The sequence below is a fragment of the Agelaius phoeniceus genome, chromosome 8 (assembly GCF_051311805.1).
Source record: "Agelaius phoeniceus isolate bAgePho1 chromosome 8, bAgePho1.hap1, whole genome shotgun sequence".
Taxonomy (NCBI): Eukaryota; Metazoa; Chordata; class Aves; order Passeriformes; family Icteridae; genus Agelaius; species Agelaius phoeniceus.
Genome location: NC_135272.1, coordinates 26,788,236 through 26,811,368, shown reverse-complemented (window position 1 = coordinate 26,811,368; position 23,133 = coordinate 26,788,236). Strand labels below are relative to the sequence as shown.

The following is a 23,133-nucleotide window of genomic DNA, read 5'->3' as shown; positions in this document are numbered from 1 at the left end:
ATTCTTGCCTCTGTTACAGAATTTCCTTGTGATTCCAATCTAATCAAGCCATGTTTTTACTAATTGTGTGTGTTTACTCTCTGAATGCTTAGTTTGAGACCCTTGGGTCTGATTTATGAAGCACAGAGATAGCTCAAGTCAATGAAAACTATTTCAACATATAAATTACCAAAGAATTCTAATTGCTTCAGGTTCTGTATGCCAGTGAGTGTATTCTTCTTAATTTAAATTATAACTTTCACTTAAATTTCTCAGACCTCTTTAGTTGAAGAGGACTAATACAATCTTTTCCTGTCTCTCTTTGGTATTTGAGAAGGGAGGAGCTACTGTGAGTACCAAATGACAGCCCAGGCAAAAATTAATAAGTCTCAGGGCAGGGTGTGAATAATGCTCAATAAATGAGGCATGGGGACACATTGACTAATAACAAGAAAACAAAGGCATTGAGTAGCTGCTCATTATGTCAGTCAGTGCAGGCGGGGGTCCAGTGGAAAAAATCGTAGGTGGTCGGGTAATTAAAGATAGTATCATAGTGCATGCACACAAGGTTGCCCAATTAGGGCTGCACAGCAACTCTAATTCTGACACTTTCCTAAATTTTCAGTGCTTGAGTGCTTGATTTTACACATTTAATGTTCCCTAGCATATTTTTGGTGTATTTACATATATACGCTCCCCCATTGCCTCCTTCATTGCTAAACTGTTAATTAGGTAGAACTACTGAGAAATGCAGTTGGATAAACAGGGCTTTGCAATGAACCTTGGATATCATGCTGCAGAGCAGGAAACCTCAGGCTGCCAGAGCTTTGAAGGGTTCACATCAGTGATAATGAATTTGTTTTCTTTGCTTAATTATTTTTAGGAAGTGATGTTTTCAGTGCAGTCTGGTTTTTATACTCACCATGTTACGTTATTTCTAGGCCTTCATGGCTGATGATGGTCTGGATGAAGCAACTTTTAATGAGATGTGTGTTCATAAGACTCCTATGGGTGTGAGTAGTCTTTAGCTATGGCCCTCATTTAAAACATTAATTTTATTTCACCCACGTCTTTTGGAAAATTGTGAACTGCAGTTAGATACTTTGGTTTTCAAGTGCAGCTTTCTATTTGGCATTACCTGCCTGTATGATGTGGACCTTTTCAGAATATCACAGAAGAACAATATCACAGAAGTAGAAAAATCGAGAGACTGAGAAGGGAGAATTGAGGGACAGGAAAGTAAATAAGCTTTATTGAGACTTTTTGTCTTGTGCATGCAAATAAATTATTTCCATGCTGCGGGGATGCTGTTCTGCTGAGCTGTTCCTCCACAATTGCACTGTAAGTGCTTTACCTGATGTGGGACTCCAATATTCTGAAATTTGGCCTCACTTGAGTATGAACATGGCCAAGGCTTGAGAAGGGCCACGTTCCCTGTGCTTCCTGGCCGAGGGGAGATGCCTGGGTATCTCAGCTGCTGTTGTCACACACCAGGTCCCCTTCACCCCCTGCCTGAGCACAGGGGCAAAAGGAGGGATATGGGGTGAGTGAGAGCCACCTTGGCCAGCCTCCATTCCTGAAGGCAGCTCCTTTGCCCCAGTGCCTGCCCACCTGCACGGGCTGTCCCTGACAACTCGCAGAGTTTGAGAAGCAGTCTTGTCTCCTGGTAAAATTAAATTCTTACATTTCTGGACCTACCAAAGGGACTGCTGATGTTGTTGGGTAATCTTCAGCATTAGTAATAGCATCAAAATACAAACCCAGGTGATTGATTCAGGATTAGAAAGCCTGAAAAGCTGGGCCTTTTTCACCTTGCCCTGTCGAGATACTCATAACTCAATTAATTTCTTTCCCTTTTCTAAGATTTTACCTGAAGTCAAAAGGTGTCCTTATGGTGAAAAGAAATCACAAATAAAGGTGTCTATGTGTCAAGCCATGCTGACATCATCTTTAAAGACTGTGTGTATTTTTTTGCAGAAACAGTTCTTGGACTTAGAGTCAAATGTACTATAATTAAACATTGATTCACAGGAATGAAGGAATTTTTTTTCTGCTTTAAGGAAATGGATTTTAGGCAAGTAATGGAACAAAGGAAGCATAGTGTAACTTTGGTTTTATGTTAGAAAATAAGCTGCAAGTGACCTTTTACTTACACCTAGAACTTAATATTTATTTTAGTTTTCCATTAGTATTGTCTTTAGTTGTATCTTTTTCTTTTGATTGTTTAGCGTACAGGAATTCTGGCCTTTCACAAAATATCTGAAGCTGCAGTGAAAATAGATGGCTGGCTCTGAAATGATATTTACTCTTTTATTGCAGTTTTCATATCAATTTTACCAGACTTTTACCAAGCTTTCTAATCTTATAAGTCTTTTTCTTCTAGAAATGGTATGGAAATAATTTGACTATGAATTACATTATAGCATAGCCTCAAATTGTGAACCCTTCTGGAATATTTTGTTGAGGCTTAGGTTAGTATGGCTCTGAGAGTCATGGCATTTATGTAAACTACAAAAATTTTTCAGAAACATTGTTAATTTGAGCTCCATGGATGAATGTTATGACCCGTATTTTCTATTTAAGGATTTTTAAGAGTCACATTTTCCTGTTGCTCTTGTTCATGTGAACGAAAATCAGAAGCACAGAGAACACAGGTAGTCAGATGATAACAAACAAGGATGATGGGTCCAGCCCAGTATTTACCCAGAATTTACAACATAATCTGCTGCTAACCTTAGGATTATTCAAGAAGCTGGTCTTGCAGTGTCCAAATGCTCCTGCCTTACATTGTTTAAAACTCACTGTCTTGGATGGACTAGTAGCATTTAAGTGCTTAGACAGACAGAAATGACCTCTGTGAAATCTTTATTTCTCTCTGATACTTGTTTAGCAAAACAGCTCATTCTTAGCCCCAGAAATATTTAACAGGGGCCTCATCCCAAACCAGATAAAGGCATTGATTTTTTTCATGTGTTTTGGAATGGATCCCATAGCATTTAAGCACATGCTAAATTCTGTATTGGCTGAATTAACAAAAATTTGTACTACATAAAAATTGTAAAGGGAGGTAGTCAGTGCCTGCACATTGAAGGCAGTGAAGCTAGGAGACATTTATACTACATGAGTATTCCCTGAATTCTCTTTCCTTTTTTTTTTTTTTTTTTTTTTTTTTTAAACAATTTGCTTCTATCACAGAAACCTGTGATTTTGGTTGCTTTCCTGCTGTATTTTTCATCCAGAGCAAGCATCCTTTTTGCAAATAGCAGCTCAAGATGCTCACTAAAGTATTTCCAACATGGTCCTGCTCTGTGATGGTTTCAGAAAGTGACACCAATTGAAAATAAACTGTACAGTTGGCTTTAGTGTATAATTTATTGTAACCTTCAAATCCACTCTTTGTTCTGGATATTGTACTGTCCATTCCTTCCTTTTATGATTCAGTCTATGTGATTTTACTACCATTCCATCTCAGAAGCTTGCACTTCACCGTTCTTTCTGTCTTTTTTCTTTCCAACCCCTTTGGAAAACATGGGTTTAATCTTTCAAAATGAGCCTGGGATATGTGTGGTATTTACAAATTTTATTTCTTGGTGAGCTTCCCAGAACATGGGCTGATACCTGTACATAATTAAAAAAATAAAAACCAACAAAACCAAACCAGAGCAACCAAAAAAAATAATAGAAGTCAGTCTGAATGAACTGCTATCCCTCATTCTTCCTTGTTTTGGTGTAATTTGGTATCTACACTGTGGATACAGAGATGTTTGAATTTTTGCAGTATAATACTTTGCCACTCTTGTGTGGTGATTGCACAGAGCTTGCTGATGTTTTGTCCCAAAGCTGTGATTTCAGCTCTCCATAGTCTTGCATTTAAAAGCAGCCAATTGAGATCAGCTCCTGTGGACCTGAATCTTTCTCTTCAACTATCTGTGCAGATACAGCTTATTACTAGTTTTATGCTAACAATAAAAAGCAATAAAATACATTTTAGCAGAGATGAAAATATGTAGTGAAGCCTTTTAAAAAAAAATCTACACGCTATTTGCATATTTAAGATATGTATATATTGTCTGTCATTGACAGAAAATACATGTTATGCTGGAAATACTCCATTATGTGTAAGAAAGGCCCACTGGCTAGCATGGAAGGTTGCAAGCTCATTTCTTTCTCCTTAGCAGAAAGTTTTTACTATCCATATCTATTTTTATGTTTTATTTATGTTAGATGCCCTGATTTATTTTCTTTGTAATGGCAAAAAAAATTGTATTAAAAAAAACTCAAGTGGTTCTAGTAGGTACACATATGGCACTACACATTCTCTACAGTAAAACCTTGGAATGTTCTGTTTATAGATATCCTTGTTTCCTTGTCTCTGGAAAGATTTATAACCAGCTCTGTTTTCTGTCTTTTTCAATGCCATGCTTTCCTACTTTAGAAATCAGTCTGCTAGATGAAGCAGTATCAAATCAGTTTTTGAGATCCAGAAAAAATACATCTTGCCATACACCTTTTTCTTTGCCGAACAGCAAGAGGGCTTTTTTACACACCATCTTCCTCTTTTAAAAAAGCTCACACAAACTCTCATGAGTGATCTTTCCTGTGAGTACAGCTCAGCTGGGGTTGGTTGTTGGATTTGCCTCTGGGTTTGGAGGCTCTGGAGATCATCTAGTCCAGCCTTCATCCCCAAAGCAGACTCAGCTAGAGCAGATTGCTCCAGGCTCTCTCTCCAGCTGTGCTTGAATGCCTCCATGATGGTGACTTCCCAGCATCTTTGGGCAGCCTGTTCCAGTGGCCAGCCACCCTCACAACAGGGAAGTTTTTAGTATGTTTGACTGGAATTTCCTGTATTTTTGTTCATGCACGTTGTATCTTGGTCTGTCGCTGGGTATCACCGAGAAGAGTTTGCTTTCACCTTAACGCTCACCCACCCCAGTCAGGTATTTATACCAAATCTTTGAACAGGAAAAAGTCTTTCTCTTGGCATTTAAAGCTGTCAATTCAGACTTTCCCCCCTGAGCCAGGATCCACAAGGTAAATATTGTATATGTTGCTAACTGTCTTTGAGACTTTGGCCCCTTATGTTCCCTGCTGTCCCTGCCTACCTTCTGCCTTGTTAAACTTCTATTCCCATTCCTTCCTCCCTGCATCTGTCTGTGGATTCTCCCCATAGGAGAGAGCAAATGTTACACAGCACAAATAAAATTGCATAAAAATGAATGTTGCCTCAAACTGCAGTATTTTGGGATCAAGTGAACATAAGCAATAGCTGACTCCAGGGATAATGCTCCTGATTTTGAGAGGCCTATTCAGAAGGAAGTGCTATTTAAGGTGACACTATTAGGCTTAGAGTCCAAGGGAGTGTGAGTTACATGGCATTTCTTATCCATTTGCTCCAAGACAAGAAAAATTTATGTTTCTTTGAGAAATAACTGGGTATCAAAACTAACCCCGATGGCCACTCCACCAGTTCAGAAATGGATATGGTTGCCAAAGGTCAGACTCCTAAATTTGAAAATGTACCCACATCTTTTCTGCTGTGTGCTGTTTACTGCTTCTTCACAAGGGTTGTTTCATTACCCTGCAAATTACCCCTCATCTGTACTTTTACACAGCCCTTTAACAATATCTCCTGTTAATGATAAAGGTATTTTTTAAAAAAATACATCTTGGTTTGAAGGATATCTATATGCATTATTATTTCTCATGTATCATGCTTTTGGGGAACAGAATTGATATTTCTGTGCTCAGCAAAAAGGACAAAAGTAAAAAGTACAGTTACATACCAGAAGCAGTATCTCTCTTCAGCACAGCAGTTTTTCAGCAGAAACTTGTGCAGTCTCTTACCTTCCTTTGTTCAGATCTCTCTGTAGTGGTTTACAATTCACAGTGAAGGTTTCTTATTTCTGCCACTGGCATAAATGATTTACCCAGAATTTCAAGTTTATATTAGTGTTAAAGGAGAATTAAGTCTTCTGTGCCTTTTCCTTTGTCTGCATTATCAGATTGATACAAACTTGAGTTGTGGGTATTGGACATTTTTTTCTTTTTTTAATTGTCAGTGTTATGGATTCTGGTCATATGAATAGATCTCTGAAGATATAAGTAAATAAATAAAATAGTGGTGTAAAGGTTGTGGCTTAGAGAAAATCTCAGCATGATTATGCAGAACAGAGTGACCTTATTGAGCTATTACATTAAATGTTTACAAGTGCAAAGTCAAAGATAGCACACACACAAAAAAAGAAAATCTGATTCTCACATCCCAGTGCCAATAACTGAATAATCACATCCCAAAAATTGAAGCACATCAGCATTTTCAGTCTGTCTTTCTGAAGCCTGCAGTTGTTACTTTGCCTTATAACCTCTTCCTGCGGTTGTAGCTGAGCCCTGGCTGTGCCGCCGCGTGCGCGTGGTTCTGTTTGCAGTGAGCCCTGTGTGAGTGCAGGATTTGCTTCCCATACAGGAGCTGTTGTGAACAGACTGATCTCTGTCACAGGGAGTCATTCACTACTGTAACTGATCTGTAAGTGTTGAGGCAAGCCTGGAGTTCTCTGGACAAGTTCAGCTGCAGTGATGGATGAGGAAATCTGGTGTAGCACAGTCTCTACACGTGCATTTCCCCAATTGGTGGGGTTTTGTTTGATGATGCACTGAAAGTCATGAATGACAAGACCTCTGTGATGCAAGGGAGCATCAGAGATCCCACACAATTCTTGTGTTTTATCGAGGGTTATTGCCTGTGGAACCCTCTATCTGTTTTTCCAAGGCATACAGGTACTTGATTAGCAGGTAAACTTGCAAGAGCTTGGAACCAAGCAACCCATGAAATCATGAAATGCAAATTTAACCTGTGGTTAAACCCTAGGTTTTTCCTAGGCCAGTAGGGTCTTTCACCTTTCAATGGCTTTAAAACATTCATGAGACATTTCTATTGTCTACATTGTCAAAGGTAGTAGCCACAGAATGGCATTTCCTTACCATAGGATGTGTAGGGTATCTCTGCAGTAAACAAATATATGTTTGCCTTCACAGGAGAATTCCACCAAGGAACTTTAGAGCACAGCAGGCTTATGCTCTTTAGTCAGAAACTTTCTGCAGAAGGTTCCTTTAGGGTTTCATTGCCCTTGAGTAATTTGTGGCATCTGATTCATTTTCCCCTGGCAGCTATATATGAAGATGATGCTAACAATATGGCAAAGACTTCGGAAAAGTGTCAGGGAAGAACTGATGAAAAACATGTGAAAAAGCACACCCTCAAACTGACTTTAAAAGCAACATTTTTTTGCACATATAGAAATTCTTTAAATACACATTCAACACCACAGTTAGTGTAGACATATCATTATTCCAGACTGTGATATGTACATCAGGCAGCTTTTTTAAAAGTAACTCATACAAAATATTATTTAAGCAACCTTGAAAGCAAGGTCTAATTGCTTATCATTTGACAGAGCTTACAATAGAAAAGAATTTGACATCCTTTCTCATGATGAGTGGTACTTTATTGCACAATTTCTCCTATTCTTTGTACTGCAAAAAAGAAAGGGGTGGCAAGTCTAGAGCAATTATAAACTATGAAGAAATACAGCTTTTACACAAAGACAGCTTCATATCTACTGTTGTCAAGAAGCAGAAGTTTGCTAGGAATGCTTCAGGTAATATTTGAATAGATATACAGAAAAGAAGAGTTGATTTCAATCCTTCTATTGCAGTTAAGCAGGATTTCAGCATAAACCATAAAAGGTGATGGGCTGGTGAATATTTGTGTTTCAGTTTCCTTTTGCTGTAGCTTGAACTTGAAAATCAGAAGTGCATGACACTGTACTAAAACAAATGTTAATAATTAGGAAAATACTCTTGCTTTCTGAAATGTTTGGAGCTGTTACCTTTGCTGCTGCTGCATTATGGATAACCTGATCTGTTCTCATTTTACTGATTTCTCTGTCTGGGGATCAAGGTTTGTCAAATTGTAGGTTGCTTTACTAGAACATGAGTTCCATCCATACACACACATCTGCCCTGGCACCTTTTTGCTAAAGGATACCTGGATAGCTGCTTTTCCATGCAGTGCAGGGCACAGTGCTGAGCTAGAGACTGCAGCACAGAACATCATCTTCTTTCTTTAGTGTCACCCAAGAAGGCTGAGCTGTGAAGTACTGTGTGCACATCAACTTACTAAAATTCACAGAATTGCAGAAAATAGGATAAGAAAGGACTTCTGGAGATAGCAAGTCTGTAATTGTGCCTCTGGCAAGACTTTTTATAACTATGTTTTCATAAAGAAAGCTGCTTAAAGTCTAACTGGAATCTAGCTAGCACCCTGCTAATGTAGAACAGACGTGAAGAATCCTTTGCAGCATATTTTACATATGGAAACATTTGGAAACATTTATCACAGCTCCTTCTCTTCTCTTCTCTTCTCTTCTCTTCTCTTCTCTTCTCTTCTCTTCTCTTCTCTTCTCTTCTCTTCTCTTCTCTTCTCTTCTCTTCTCTTCTCTTCTCTTCTCTTCTCTTCTCTTCTCTTCTCTTCTCTGTTAATTTTTCTATGGCATGGATTATTCTTCTTGCTTTTTCTGGCTTTTCAGCAACAGATCCAAATCTGTGCTGAAGTTGAATGCTCAGACTGAATTTACTATCAGTGCTGCTGAACAGAGTGAAAAGATAATTTCAAAACCCTTTATGTATGTCTCAGGATTATGTTTGCTTTTTTTAGTTGCTAAAACCTGTATTGATGGTTTTGCTGCCACTGAGGACACATTTGTGACTTGTTGCTCTGGAGATGACTGCCATTGTCACTGAAGGCTGCCCCACTTTAGGAAGTTAAAGCATCAATTAAATTAGCTAAACATTTATATTGCTGACATCTGGCCAGCGAACGGATGTATCTTTGTTGGAATAGAAATCCATAGAAATCAAAGGTTATGCTCAGAATGAGATTATAGCATCGTAATCTCATTACTTGGGAGGGGGATGTTGAGATTAAAAAGAGAGAGAAATGGAATGCAGTATACAACAAAACTGGTATTTGTTACAGAGAAAACACAAATGGAAGAAATTAGAGGAGATGTGCCTGATTTGAACTTCAAAACAGTGAAAATAGCATTTCATTTCTATTTTTATTTCAAACCACATCCAAGAAAAGGAATAATGTAGATGGAGGCAAAAAGAGACTTCTAAGTGCTTTTCTTTTCAAAATTTTTCCTAGTGAGGGATGGATGGCACATGATTTTATACCCTAAACAGCATTTAAAAGTGCTCTTGCTTTTTTAACACCATCCTTCAACTGAGAAAGGGAGAGAAAGAAGCAGACAAGGTGCCTTGACACATCACTTCTAAGTGATTTCTCTCCCAAAAGTATTCAAAAGACTGATAAAAGATTTTCTTTTAAAAAACACCAAACCAAGGTGTTGGGCTTTGTTTGTTTGTTTGTTTTGTTTGGGTTTATTTGGGTTTATTTGTGTTGGTTTGTTGGTTTTTTTTTTTGGTGGGATATTTATTTTGTTCTGTGACTTGGCAGAAATGAAGTGGCAAGATGAAGGGAGAGAGCTCTTGCTTGTATACCTGACTGTAGCTTTAGTTGTGAGGGTGATTGGAAGGATAACATTCTCTATTTGGCATGGCATGCTACAGAATTTTATGCTATATCTTATGTATTTCTCATTGTGGGTGTCTTGTTCCAATGTAGCTAAGCCTAGTCAGGAAGCAAATCCCAAGTCAAATTGTCTCATGCATAAGGAAAGACAGTTTGGAAGGCAGGAGTCATTAGAGGGAAAGGATTTTTCATAACTAAAATGAAACCTAATTTGTTTTCACTGTCTTCCCTCCTTTGCATCTGTAAAATATTGATAGAGGTTATAATTTCTGACAGTGATGTTGATTGTGGCATGTAGGTAGGATCCCACAGCTGAAATGATAGTGTGATATCCTGATGGGGCCTATCACATAGAGACAAGATTGGAAGGTGCAGCTGAAAGAGTATAATGGGTATAAACGAGAATCCTGAATCTGAACAGGCCTGAAATTAGAGCAAGTTCCTGTCTGCATGCAAGTTTCTCAGCTCTCATCCAAGTTCTGAATTTTAGCAATGGTGTTTCGAGGGAGGGCTGAGCAGCACTGTGTGATCATAGGGATAGGGATGAGAAGGAAACCCTTCCTCAGCAGTATAGCAGAGAACCGAGCAAGCACATGGATTTTAATCCTGCCACAAAATGATTCTGTCTCCTGTTGCTTCATGGCAGATCCTGCCTTTCCTATTTTGGAGTGCTTTCCATCTCTGGCATTAGTGATGACTCCCATCAGACACCTGTGGTCTCTCTGCTGATGGCTGATTGATCATACATGCAAGGCAGGGAAACAGCCTCACAAACCTTTGATCAGTGTCCTTAAGTAGAGTATGTTTTATGCATTAAATTTGACTCATGGATTTTAGAACCATGGACTGCTTTCTCTTTAACAAAAGTTTCAGAGTATTTGAAAACTGAGGAAATTTTTTTGTGCATGTCTGTACTTTGTCAGTTTGAGGGTTTTTTCATAAACCTTTTTTTCAAAAACAGTTGTTCTTGCTTTTTCTTGAAGTTTTTCCAGCTGCTGATGGTGTTCAAAATAGCTCTGTGCTATGTGGGATCAAAACAGTTTTGGCATTAAAAAAAGCACAGCATTAGCTGTTTTGCTTCAACAATAAAATGGGAAATAAATGAATCATTTTGGAAAAATAATTATCGGATAGACAGTACTCCAGAATTTGTGAGGTGTATTGGCTATCTCCACAATTAATTACATTTTGACTTGAAATGTGTGGATGTGGAAGTGAACAGCAATGTGTTTAATAGTCACTGTATCTGGGTCACCCCAAATAGCATTTAATCCCCCCCCATCAAATGGTTTGTGGGTAGAGGGGTGTCCTGGGAATATCAAGGCAAGATAACAGCCATGCTCTTCACATTTAACTTGTTAATCAACAGGTAAGGAGAAGAAATGTCTTGTGTCCGCTCAGGTATCCATGAGCAGCAGCCAGATGCTTTGCCCTTTCCAAATGTACTCAGAAGAAGAATGGAGTTGTGCTCCTTGTTTTGCCCATTAGATAGCATTATCTCTGTGGAATGCCAATTCATATCTCCTTGTGCCGTGTGTGGTTCTCACATATGGGATTTTAATAACCTTCATGCTGTGCTATGAATTCATAAACAGGGCTTATAGAGGAAAAGCACCACAGGACTTTATTTTTTAATTATTGCTCTTTTGAAAAACAGGGTCTGCAGGATTTTTGCATGGGTCTTGTGACAGAGTCAGCATTTATTTTGCTGCTGCAAACAAGAGGAGGGGATAAATACAGTATTTACCTATGATACACTTTTTCAGAATTGATTTTCAGTATCCTATCTTGTAGCCGCTATAATTCTGCTGTTTTATAGATGGAATTTTGAAGGTCTGATGGTATGGGAGTTTTCCCCATTTTTCTGGAATGTAATGTGCATTTGATTTCTTAGAACATAGCTCTCCTCCTCATCCCTCCCCCCTGTCTCAGCCTGTGAAGCCACAGGCTTACTGCTCAGTGGACACTAGCACATGGCAGCAGTTCAGATTACTGTTCTGAAAAAGAGCTATTCATTCTGGATCAGTGGGGCTTTTTCTTTCTTTTTACCCCTCTTCTCCCTGGAGTCCAGTTGAGCCACCACTTCTGCATCTCAGCCATGTCCCAGTACTGGTAAAAAAGGCACCACTGTTGGTTAGTGGAGCTAAAAGGAGCAACAAAAACTCCTTTGGCCAGGTATGGCATTGTATTTATCACTTTCTATTCACTGCTAACGGCCTTCGAAAGTAGACCTGTGAGGAAGAGTCAATAAATGTAGCTTTCTCCACAAACACCTACAAAGTAATGAGTGAACCAGCACCTGGACTGCTAAATGGATACAGCCATTTTAGCAGTCCAGGTGCTGGTTCACTCATGCCAGAGGGAAATTGCACCATGTTCCCTGCCCATACCCTGTGCTACACCAGCTGGAATGAACCTGTGGTCAGTCTGGATTCCAGTCTTGTAATTGTGCCTAATAATATTTTATCTGGAATAAGATTTATTAGGTGTAGGTTCTGTGCAGGATTCTCATGGGACATGCAGATCAAATCTTTAGCCCATTTTAATCTTAGGAATGTTTCTCTCTCCCGTATTTTGCATGATTTTGTGTGTGACAGGCAGTAGAAAGAACCAAGAACAGACAAGAAAAAAAAAGAATAATTTTTCACTAATTATTCAATTTTCAATATTTTGTTGTCATTTTGAGTTCTTTTATTTCTAAAAAAGTTAAAAAAGTTCCCTAGGACATTGAATAGTCCTCATTATTAAAAATGTGTGCTGTCTTTTTCATTAAAATTCATTGAGCTTCCCCTTGGTTCTTCATAGTGATAGAACTGTAGAATTACTGAAAAAAAAATACGTTGGAAATAACCTCTGGAGACCATCTTGTCCAATATCAACTATAAATAGGAGTAACATCAAGGTTAGGTCAGGTCTCTGCCTCTTCAAGCTTTGAAAATCTCTAGGAACAAAGACTCCTTTGGGCACCTGTTTCAAAGCTTAATTGCCCTCTGTCATAAAAGTGCTTTCCTTGAAAAAAGGATTCTTTTTTAATGGGTTATATATAGTCCATCAGGTTGTTTTTTTTTTTCCCCAAGCTCATCTGCCTTGGTCTTTTGTAGCCATGAGAACACTGTGAATGTCTGACACCATGTATGATGGGGTAGCTGAACACAGACACACACAAACCTCTTCATGCCGCATCTATAATTCTACAGTTGTATGACTCAGAGAGAGGGGATGCCAAAACTTGCACATTTGCTTTGTAAATATTTTCTTAGAGTTAAATTAATATGTGATCTAGACCCTCCATCTCTCTGGCTTGCTCCTTTTGATGTTGTTAATACATATGTACATATGTACATGTATGCGCTTTTTTTGAAGTCACTAAACAAACGAGAACATAGAGCTAACGTTGAGTATGGAAAAGTTTTCTCTTGTATACTGTTCATAGAAATGAAGAAATATTATTTCTATGCTTTTCCTCAGCATAGTCTGTAACCTGGACACCTCTTCATTTCCTTTGGATGATTATTTTATAATTATTTGAATTCAGCTGATTGTTTTTTCTCAGCTGCATCCCCGAGTCCCTCACACCAGCTTTGTGGCAGTGGGGTTGAACTTCCCTCTCAGTTCCCAGTGTGCAGCTGGGAGCTGTTGGTAGCTTGAGGTGCAGCAGAGCCTATAGCATGGAGCAGCATTGCTCCAGGAGGATGAAAGGAGAGGCACAACTTGTTTGCTAAGAAGGCAGTTCTCAGTATTCCATGACCTCTTCTCTTTCTAGGCCCTCAGCTGAAATGTATTTTGCCATATTCATAGTGCCAGCAAGCCACAGCAGGCAGATGCTCTCAGGGGGCTCTGGTTTTCTTTCTCAAGTTGCTCTCCCCAAGAGCCTGTTTTGTCAGAGCCGTGGTAGTCATTGCTGCATCAGTGTGAGTTACAGAGCCACTGATGAGCTTAGGTGTTGACCTTTAAGATTGCTTTTCAAGTTTCAAAGATCCTGCTGTCATTACAGTCCTTGGAAGCACTAGGAATCACAAGCTACATTAAAGCCAACAGTCTAAAAGAACAAAACACAAACACCTACACAAGGTGCTTGCTCTGTGCACTCACAAGTAGAGTGGAAATGTAGAATGTGAGGCCAGCATGGAAGCCAGCACGGCCTCCAAGGCTTCCATCCCAGAGACAGACTTGGGGCAGGGAATAGTTTCAGTAGGGACCAGGGAAGTCCATGCAGCCCAGAACATCAGCATGTGTGCTCACACACAGAGAAGGAGCACTGTGTTCTGGCTTTGTGAGCGGGTAACTCATATCAAGAAAGCACTCTGCGTCCTTTTCATGGGTTGAAGGGGGATCACAGCTGAAAGACGAAGGAGTAGCACCATGATTTTGTAATCTTGTCCATCCATGAACTGCAAATCCAGATTTCTCTTCCCAAAATTCCTGTGTTAGGTCAAGTCTCCATGAAGTCTCAGTCATGTCAGTGGGAGTTTTACTTTTAGCTGTAATGGAGGCAATGAATGTGCCATAGATTTACCCACAAAGTCAGTGTATAGGTACATTGCAGTGGTATTTTTCTTTTGAAGATGTATGAAGGACTAAAAATTAATTTCTCTCTTAAAAATTTAAATTATAGGGAGAAGAGCTATATGATTATAAATACTCATTTTGGAAGTAGTGTTTTTTATGTCTTGGAACTATGTCACTGTCAGGCCAGACTATGCAGTGGAGAAAAGATTGATAGGGTTTATTATTTTCATCTTTTAGTAAGATTTTGTTTTGCAATTGCTTCTAGCATGTTTCACCTCATAACTTAGCAGCTCATTTGTGTGTATATGTTACTCAGCACCTCGGGCCTTGGTTTGCTCTGTGCAAAGGATGCAGAGGCCACTGAGCTCAGGGGCTTTTATCCAGTAAAGACTTTTACCTGAGGGGTAAATGGGGCTGTTTGGGATGTGGCAGGAGCAGGAGCTGCCCTGTCGAGCTCCATGAGCAAGGAGAACTGACACAGAAGGATCTTTCCATTATTTACAAGTCACTTAACCCCAGTGGTTTCCACTTGAGTTTCTGCTTACTGAGTTACTGCAGGTGTTGTTAGTCCATGATTCAAACTGCTGTCTGCATGAAATCTGCACTGGTTAAAAGGTGTTTAGTGGACATATGCACCAAGGCAGTGATGCAAAAGCAATCAAAAGTGAGTATACATACAGTGATGTTTTTTTTTCTTTTGAAACAAACCTTAAACTTCAAAGTTTTAAAATATGCAGCTATACTTCAATAGCTTTCTTTAATGACTTAAGAAAATGTAAAACACATCTGCCTAATAATTTAAGCAGAACTTTCTAATCCATTTAAAATTTTTGTCCTAATGCCCATTGCCATAGTGTTTGAAATTTCAGGGGTCTGACAAAATGATGATTTAATCCTGTATCTTTCTGAAACAGAAATGATTTTATGATTTTAAAATAGAAGATATTTCAAACAATTAAATTTTTGGACTAAGACTTTCAAAGTGAAATTTTAACCTGAAATTACATTTTTAGAGAAAATTTTAAACATTTTTATAGATGACAGTCATAGGGTGGTACTGCAAATATTGCCAATGGACCAGTGAAAGCAAATGAATGTGGCCAAAAGTAACTGTGTAGTCTCTTTTAGATAAGGCATCCTGCAATTAAAAACACTGGACTTAGAAGGCTTCTTAAAGATTATTTTGTCAAATGAAAAAATGACACTGGTTTTAAAGCTATTGTAATAAACCTTATTCTTATTCCTGGCATGGATATTATAATTCTTTTAATTTCAGAAAAAATGGATAATTGGCATTTTAGCTTATCACTTTCCGTCCATGCATACAAATACTTTGTCAGATAGACCACCAAGAGAGACAAAATTAAATAATAGGTCTAGACAGCATGGAACCAAAATAAATTAGAGGTTAGGCTTCCAGCCTTTTAGGTGGGTTTTCAAGGGAAAGGAGGAGGTGGGGGGTTAATACAAAGAAGTTTTTCTGACAGTTTTTGCTGCTTACCTTGATATTGTTTCCCTGTATCAAATCCCAAATAAATTGACCTGAAATAAGATGTAAACTTCATATTAGAAGTCCCCTAGTTTATTTGTGAGTCTAATTTTTTCAAATGTATTTAGATTAGAGGCCTTACAGGCATTACTGCATCTGTGATTCAGCCAACTAAGTTCCTAGATAATGGTCCATGATTAATGGTGAGTGCTGATAATGGGAGGTTATTAGAGAAAGCAAACTTGGAACAAATCTGCTGTATACATTATATACTTTACCGCCATCTGCGGGTATTTATAATAAATACAAATTAAAGTCAGCGGTTAGAGCAACTCATGTTTTCCATATGTGACAGAGAATTCCTTAGACATAGTCTTCCAGTAGGCTTCTTCACTGTAGGAATTCCCATTAATTTTTTTGCAGAGATACTTACTATTATTTGCAAAAGAAAAACAGTTTTTGTGGATAGAGTTCTTTTGGCCTTGGTTGCTGTCAAGGATGTCTTTCTAGAATCCACTCTGTAAGGAAGGATTATGTGTTACATGTTACCTCTGCTCTGCTGCCACACATGTTATTGGGTGTGAAAAATTGTTTTTGTCCTTTTGTACTGAGATTCATTGGCTATTCAGCCCATGTGCTAACAGGACTTTCCTTCCTTTTATGTCTCCTTGAGTTGTGACATTTTACCTCCTGGTGGTTTGTATTGTTTGCTGAGCAAATATTTCTGTATAGAGAAGAAACAGTTGTTATCTTCCTTATGACTAAATGTAAAAGGCAGAAAAGAAATGTGATACAGAGAATTGCAGAAGATAAATTAGAGTTAAATATTATGATACCAGTTACCTGCTGAATCAAGTGACATGTTTTGTTGGTAGCAAATGTAATGTTGCAAATACAGTTCTGCAGCAGAGTAACAAAAGGAGTGCCATTGTTAGGATCACCTTGTGTTGTACTCTGAGTTCTTTATGCTGTTTTATGGACAGTGTCTGGTTTACATGGTGTTTTTCCAGTAACTTTTGTGCACAAAATTCAAGAGTCATCATGTAGTACTGAGGGCAGGTGAACAATGTGGTGGATGTTAAGATAAATGACTTACTGGGTTCAGCATTCAGCCAGCAGTATTTGGTTGGAAGAATTCCCGGCTTTTGAACTATTACAAAGTCATGATATTTTAAAGCCTGCGTGTTTGTAAATGGGTGATAGATGAAGTGTCACAAACATTCTGGTTATTTATGGTCATCAGCTAAACCTCTGGGATGAAGTCAGGGATACTCCAGAACTAATGTTTGTTTGGTTTTCCATTTTGTTCAGCTGTGAAGCTAATTTTTTCATAGGCTGTTTTTCAGAGTGAATGCTATTTTAGTGCCTGCTTCGTGAACTTGTCTGCGTAGGGTGTGCATGATGGAGTTTCCTCCTTTCCATAACAATTCAATCCTCAGCAGTGTTTGACAGGAGCATTTCCACATATGTTCTTGGGTGTACTTGTCTCTTTATGCTAATTTTTTCAATATATATGCCAGAGAGTATTCTGCTTTTCTTCCAGTTCAGAGGTGTTCATTGTGTGGATCTGAAGATGCAGATATCTGCATGCTGAGGGATGTCAGGGTTTCTGGTTACCTACAAACTATAGTGCTATATGCTGGACTGAACATATCCATTTTCATGTTTTCTACTCGGGCAGTTGCAGTGTAAAGGACAAAAGCTTTTCTCTCTGCCTCTTCATTCCTAAATTATTTGATTGACATGTCTGACTAAATTTTCTTCACGACAGTTAGTTTGTAACTTCAGGAGTTTTGGTTCTTCTTTGCTGGATTGCATTCCCAAACATCATGGTTTATCTTCTCAGATATATATATATATATATATATATATATATATGTATATAAGTATATAAGTTTTTTTCTCAAATCCTTCTTCCCCTTACATGTTTCCCTTTTAACACTAAACTACATTCTACCCTTTCACAGGTGTCTGAAATTTTTTCTGTTCTCTCTTCTGTGTGTTCTTTCCATGTATTTCCTCCCGCTTCTGTGACATTCATGTAAATAAGAGCATGTCCCTTCTGCCATCCTGCCTAGGGACAGGGCAGTTTGCCAGGTGCCCGAGACACAAACAAAAATGGGCCTTCTGCAGACTGACTGAGAGTGCACATGCAGGACAGGTCTGTGCATCCTTCAGGAAATGCCTTAGGGCAAAACTTTCTTCACCTGCCTCTCTCTCAGTGCCCTAAGTCCTTCAGAGCTGTTGACCATCAGTCCTCTGAGCTCTGCCTCTCCTGGGTCTTTCTGTTGTACTTGAAGCCCTGAATCTGGCAGCTTCCTTCCTTCATTAACCCTCCATGCAGAGGCAGAACAGTTTCTCCTGTTTTTATTTACTCTCTGCCACCTTTGTATTTCTGAGCCTTTTTTGCCAATAGAGCTATAAAGAGTGTTCCAATAGTTTATTATTCCAGAAGAAAATACTAGTGTAGGCTTATTTAAAAGGTGTCAGTTTCTGTAAAGTTTCGGCTGGAAATCAGGAAAAATGAAAAAAGTGAAAGGGGCTGTTTTGTTAATGTGAACTCCCATTCTTTCACCTTTTCATAATAAAGCAAAATGTTCAATTGGAGGAGCATTTTAACTCGAAAGAGTTAACTCTTTTACTCTTTTAGAAAATTATTAAATACAATTTTTTAAAAACAGAAAGTTAAGATATTTTGATCAAACTTGACACGGCTTTTATTCAATTTTACTAAATTTTGCTTTATGAGATTATCATGAGAGGTATGATCTTTGACTTCTCAATTTTTGCCTTATAATAAAGTAGTGGAAAATGCCTTAAATATGTATCAAGACCTAGTTTTATTCCTTATAGGTTACATACTTGATTCTTTCTGCTCAGAGTTTTCTCACATATATTTGAGGCATTTAGTTTTCAGCTCTTGGTATCATGAGATGTACTTAATTCTTGCTTTGTTTCAAAGCTGCCTGTATTGTTCCCAGTAGAAGCAGCAGAATCAACAACATTCTGGTGAGCATTTGCTGTGCTGTATCTTGAAAGAGGTAGGAGCTGGCATGGAGTTGTCTGGAGCCGTCTCAAAAGTGAGAAAGATGACACTGCATCACTTTGCACTGCGATTTGTGTTTAGAAGGTTTGAGTTTCTGCTTTGGTTTTTTTTTCCTTTCCATGAGAAAGAAGAATAAAATGTTTCAAAAATACTCTTGCTGGTTGAAAGTTTAGATGGGGGGGGGGGGTGATTTTGGCCCACAAGTTTCAACCTCTACTCAAAATCCGAGCTTCCTTTGTTTTTCTGTCTTGTTACCACTGACGTGAGGAATCCACAAGATAGTTGTTCAGGCAAAGGGCTGGTACAGCCCCTTCAAGGAGCTGTAACCAGAGCTGCAAATCAAACAGTTCTCTAACAACTGGGTCAGTGTATATAGAAAGACTTTCAAATATGGTTATTTATTCTTACTCCTGCTGTAAGATTAGTCCCTGCTGTGCACTCCCTTCCAATTCATTCAATTTAAATAAAAACTTTCTGCTAGAACTCATGTTCATATCAGTGACATTAATCTAAATAAAATATCCCAGGCACTTGAGTCTCAGGAACAGTCTTATGAAGAAACAGATCATATTCTATTTATTTGGAAATGGATGCATGTTGACATTGAAGTTATTTCAAAATAATGTCAGAATGTTAAAATCTTTATGGAATCTTAACATTAAATTTTATGAAGACAGATGTTTGCTGGGATGTGATGCTGAGGGCTAGGACCAAAATCAACTGTAGGTAAAAAACCCCACAATACTGCCATAGGGCAGAAGAGGGAACAAACACAAACTCAGGGTAATCAGACCTGTCATTTTAATAATTTTTATCATTTTTTGCTTGATGTTAGTAATATAATGTAAGTTAAATACAGTGCTGTACTAGTTTGGTAATTCTTGCTGGGTGAACACACAAATACTATCTTTCTTTTCTTTTAATGTGCTGAATTTTTTCCTAGAGAAGCTTGGCAAGTCTTTTCTCCCAATCAGAGGTCTGAAGAAATTGAGTAAGTGTAGAAAAAACCAGCTTGTTTAATCACTGAAACACAGGAAAAATTAAAATACATTTTTTGCTTGCAAAGTAGAGGAAAGCAATAAAAACAATGCCAGACGGTTAATGCCTCTCTTGTACCTTTAATTTCAAAGACCTCAAAAGAACATCAAGAAGAATAAAGGCAAAATCTATTCCCTATTGGCATCATTATAAATGTTGTATCCTCTGAAACTCTAAAGACATCCAAGAAGAGTAGAAGAATAAATGGCATTGAAATAAAGAAAGTCTCTCTGGAGCTTTGTTCAATCGGCTTTGTTAGAATTCACTCAAATAGGATGATTATAAGAAAAGATCTCATTTGTTTCAACATTAAAGGAGCAAATTAATATGTGGCAAGCTGCTAATAATTGCCTCATTATGTAGTGAATGGGCATTGCGTCCAATTTACAAAATTACAATCATATTGTTAAAGTAACAATTGAGAAAGTTTAGTGTGAGTTTCCTAACTATCTGTGTGATTAGTTGTGGGATTCAGAGCGGAACAGTTGGTGGTTGGAGAGAGCGCACCGCCGGTCCATAGTGCTAAGGAGCCACAAGAGAAATTCAGCTTTTCATTAGTGGAGATTCCATCTGCAGAGGTCCTGAGCTGGGTTTGGTCCAGCTGGGGAGCGAATCTGGCAATCTCTGCTGAGACCAGAGCTTGGCGTGCGTCTGTTTGTCCAGACGTTATTGTGTGGTTCAGAGACCTGGCCTGAGATCCTCCCCACATGGACCTCAGCAGATGTACAGGGCTGTGGCTGGGAAACTTGGTGATCCAAGATCTGTGCCACTGGGAAATCCACCCACACAAAAGGTTCTGTGGCTGGAATTTCAGTCTCCTGGTGGAGAGACTGGAAATGATGGGGGAGTTGTCAAATTTGGAAAGTAAGCGATTTTCCAAATAATGAAATCCTATGTGGAAGAGAATCATGTTTTGTGACCTACTTTAGCTGGATTTGCTTGTGACCTTTTCTAATTCTGGCTGATTTTGTTATTTAATGATTTGACCTTTGATTCTGTGAAGCCACTTCAGTGCTAAATGCAAAGATTTAATAACTAGAACTGTTTGATAAGTGACCTTTATTGCACAGCTATTTCTCTTTGCTAGAGAAATGGCACTGTTTTGCGAGTTCTAATTCACAATTTTAATTATCTTTTCTATTGTCTGTAAGCTTGCACAGGAAATGGAAAGGTCAGACATTTCATTTTCTTTACTGATTAAAATATAAGTGTTCCTCAACAGTTACAATGTATCATTCAGGAAAAAGATGGGACTATTTGTCAGAACCATACCCAGCTGCTCTGCTGAGGTCTTCTGCATCCTTCTGGTCAGCAAAAAAATGAGCCATTTTCTAGCAGCAATAATAGCCCAGCCCCCTTGGTGTTTAGAGGTGACATAAATGTGTAAGTACATGAAAAGAGAAGAAAACCTGAATGGTTCTTAATATTTTTGTCTTTAACTCATGTGTCCATAATGCAAGTGAATGAAGATGTTGTGAGAGGTGAGCCTTGGCCTGATTTTCTGGGTCCACAGAGGATAAGCAGTAACAGCACAAGTTTCAATGCGGTCCTGCCAGTCTCTTTCAGTCCCACTGCTGCTGAACCATCTCTGCAGATGAGAGGGCAGCCAGGACTACCTGGCAGACCCATTTGTATTGTATGTGGATTCATGTGTGTCACTGAAACCACCCTTCTCGTCTGTGACACTTACAAACCAACACCACAAACAGGTGGCCTGTCTCCATATGGGGTTCAGTGAGTCAATATTGATATGTGTTTTCTCATATGTTGAGGGAAATATTATGCAAAAAGGTGAAGAAGGCAGTGGATAATTCTGGAGTCAGTGGAATATCTGTCATGGGTGTCAGTCTTCTAACTCTGTCTGAGATCTCTGTTGGGAAATGTGCATACTGGGACATGTAAAATCTCTGCATTGAAAAAAATGCTAATTGTGAGATAGAGCTGGGAGGGAGTTAGCTTCTGACTCTGTTCAAGGAGAGCAGATTATATGTTGACCTAGTGTAGGCATTGCAGTATTATGAAAGCACTTTATAAATTGGAAGAAGATAAATGAATCACAAGAAAAGAGGGGACACAGTTGCAGGAGTGAGTGTACTCAGCTTATTCAAGCAGAACAGTCGCACTCAGTGAATAGAAAATGTGCAATGCATTTCTAAGGTGAGGAAATTCAAACAATTCTAAATTTAAGAGAGCAGCTCCATTTAAATGGAGAAGGAAGAATTTAGTGAAAAAAGCAGCTCTAAGGATGAGACAAATTTAAATGGAACCAGATTGTTGACCAAATTGGCTTTTCCTATCTAGCAGTTTCATATTCAGCATTTGTTAGTTTGAAAGTTCAGCCAGAAAGCTATAAATTAATCTACTGGGTCTGTAACTATTCCCTTCATGCTAGAATATGAGTTATGCTCATGGATTTGTTTAGGTCACCCAGCCATGTCCTCATAATGTATCTTAGAGAGAATTTCTGTAAGTAAGCAGTAAACAGAAAGGCTGCTGCATTCAGCTGCATCTCCTGGGATTTCATCCCTGCTGTCAGAGAGCCATGCAGGACAGCTCTCTAAAACTATACCAGCTATAAAAAATGCATGGTGTTCTGTAAAGGAAACATTGACAATGCTTTTGCATTCAATCAGGAATCTTTAGCTACTGATTTAGGAAAGAATGTTTTCCTGAACTAGCCACATAACAAAATCAAATCAATCAAAACAGAGAAATCAAAGCTTTGAAATTGTAAGGTTTACTGCACAAGTCGTGCAGTATGCACCTTGATTCAGTACAATATTTGTCACCCAAAGATGATACATTTTAGCTCTTACAGTTTGGCTTTCTTAAAATGTTTGGCTCTTGTCCTTGCATTATTCCCCCTTATCCAAGAATTTGGTTTTTTGTCGGCAATTGCACCCTAGGGTTATAGTGGTCAAATGTAGGCAGGCTATTCATCCACATCAGCTAAATAAGGTTTGATTTTGAAGAGAAGTAACCACAAGGCTGATCAGAAAAGCACCTAGCATCCTGTCAGAGTAAATGTTCAATGAACGTGAAGAGAATTTTTCCTAAAAAATACTAAACTGAGGTCACTGCTTCCCAATTGTGAGCATGACAGAGGATCAAATCTGTGACCATACAAAATATTGTAGGTTATCTCTGACCTAGATGATCTTCTGTAAGGTTTTTTTTGATGGGTCTAGTTTTCACTTGATTTCAGTTTCTAACTGAACTCTTTATACCATCCAATTTAAATAGAGGGCATTTCCTTTTAGTCTGTAGGTACAAAACAACAAAAAGGCATTTACTCTTTATACTCTGACAAATGGGGCATCAGATAGGTCCTTATATCTCTGTTAGATTATTTTTTCTATTTTTGATTCATACTGGAGTAATAGCACCCTAGAATGTGGTCACAAAATACTGTCTTTGACTATAGTTTTCTCAGGATTAAGTTCCAATTCAGGTATCACCAGTCCCTCTATCTCTCAATTT

General features: G+C 38.5%; 1 protein-coding gene across 1 annotated transcript in view; it reads left to right on the top strand.

Annotated features, from left to right (window-relative positions):
• The window catches only part of ST6GALNAC3 (ST6 N-acetylgalactosaminide alpha-2,6-sialyltransferase 3), a 213,687-nt gene that overhangs the window by 114,469 nt on the left and 76,085 nt on the right, over positions 1 to 23,133 (top strand). The gene's annotated exons all lie outside the window — the stretch shown is intronic.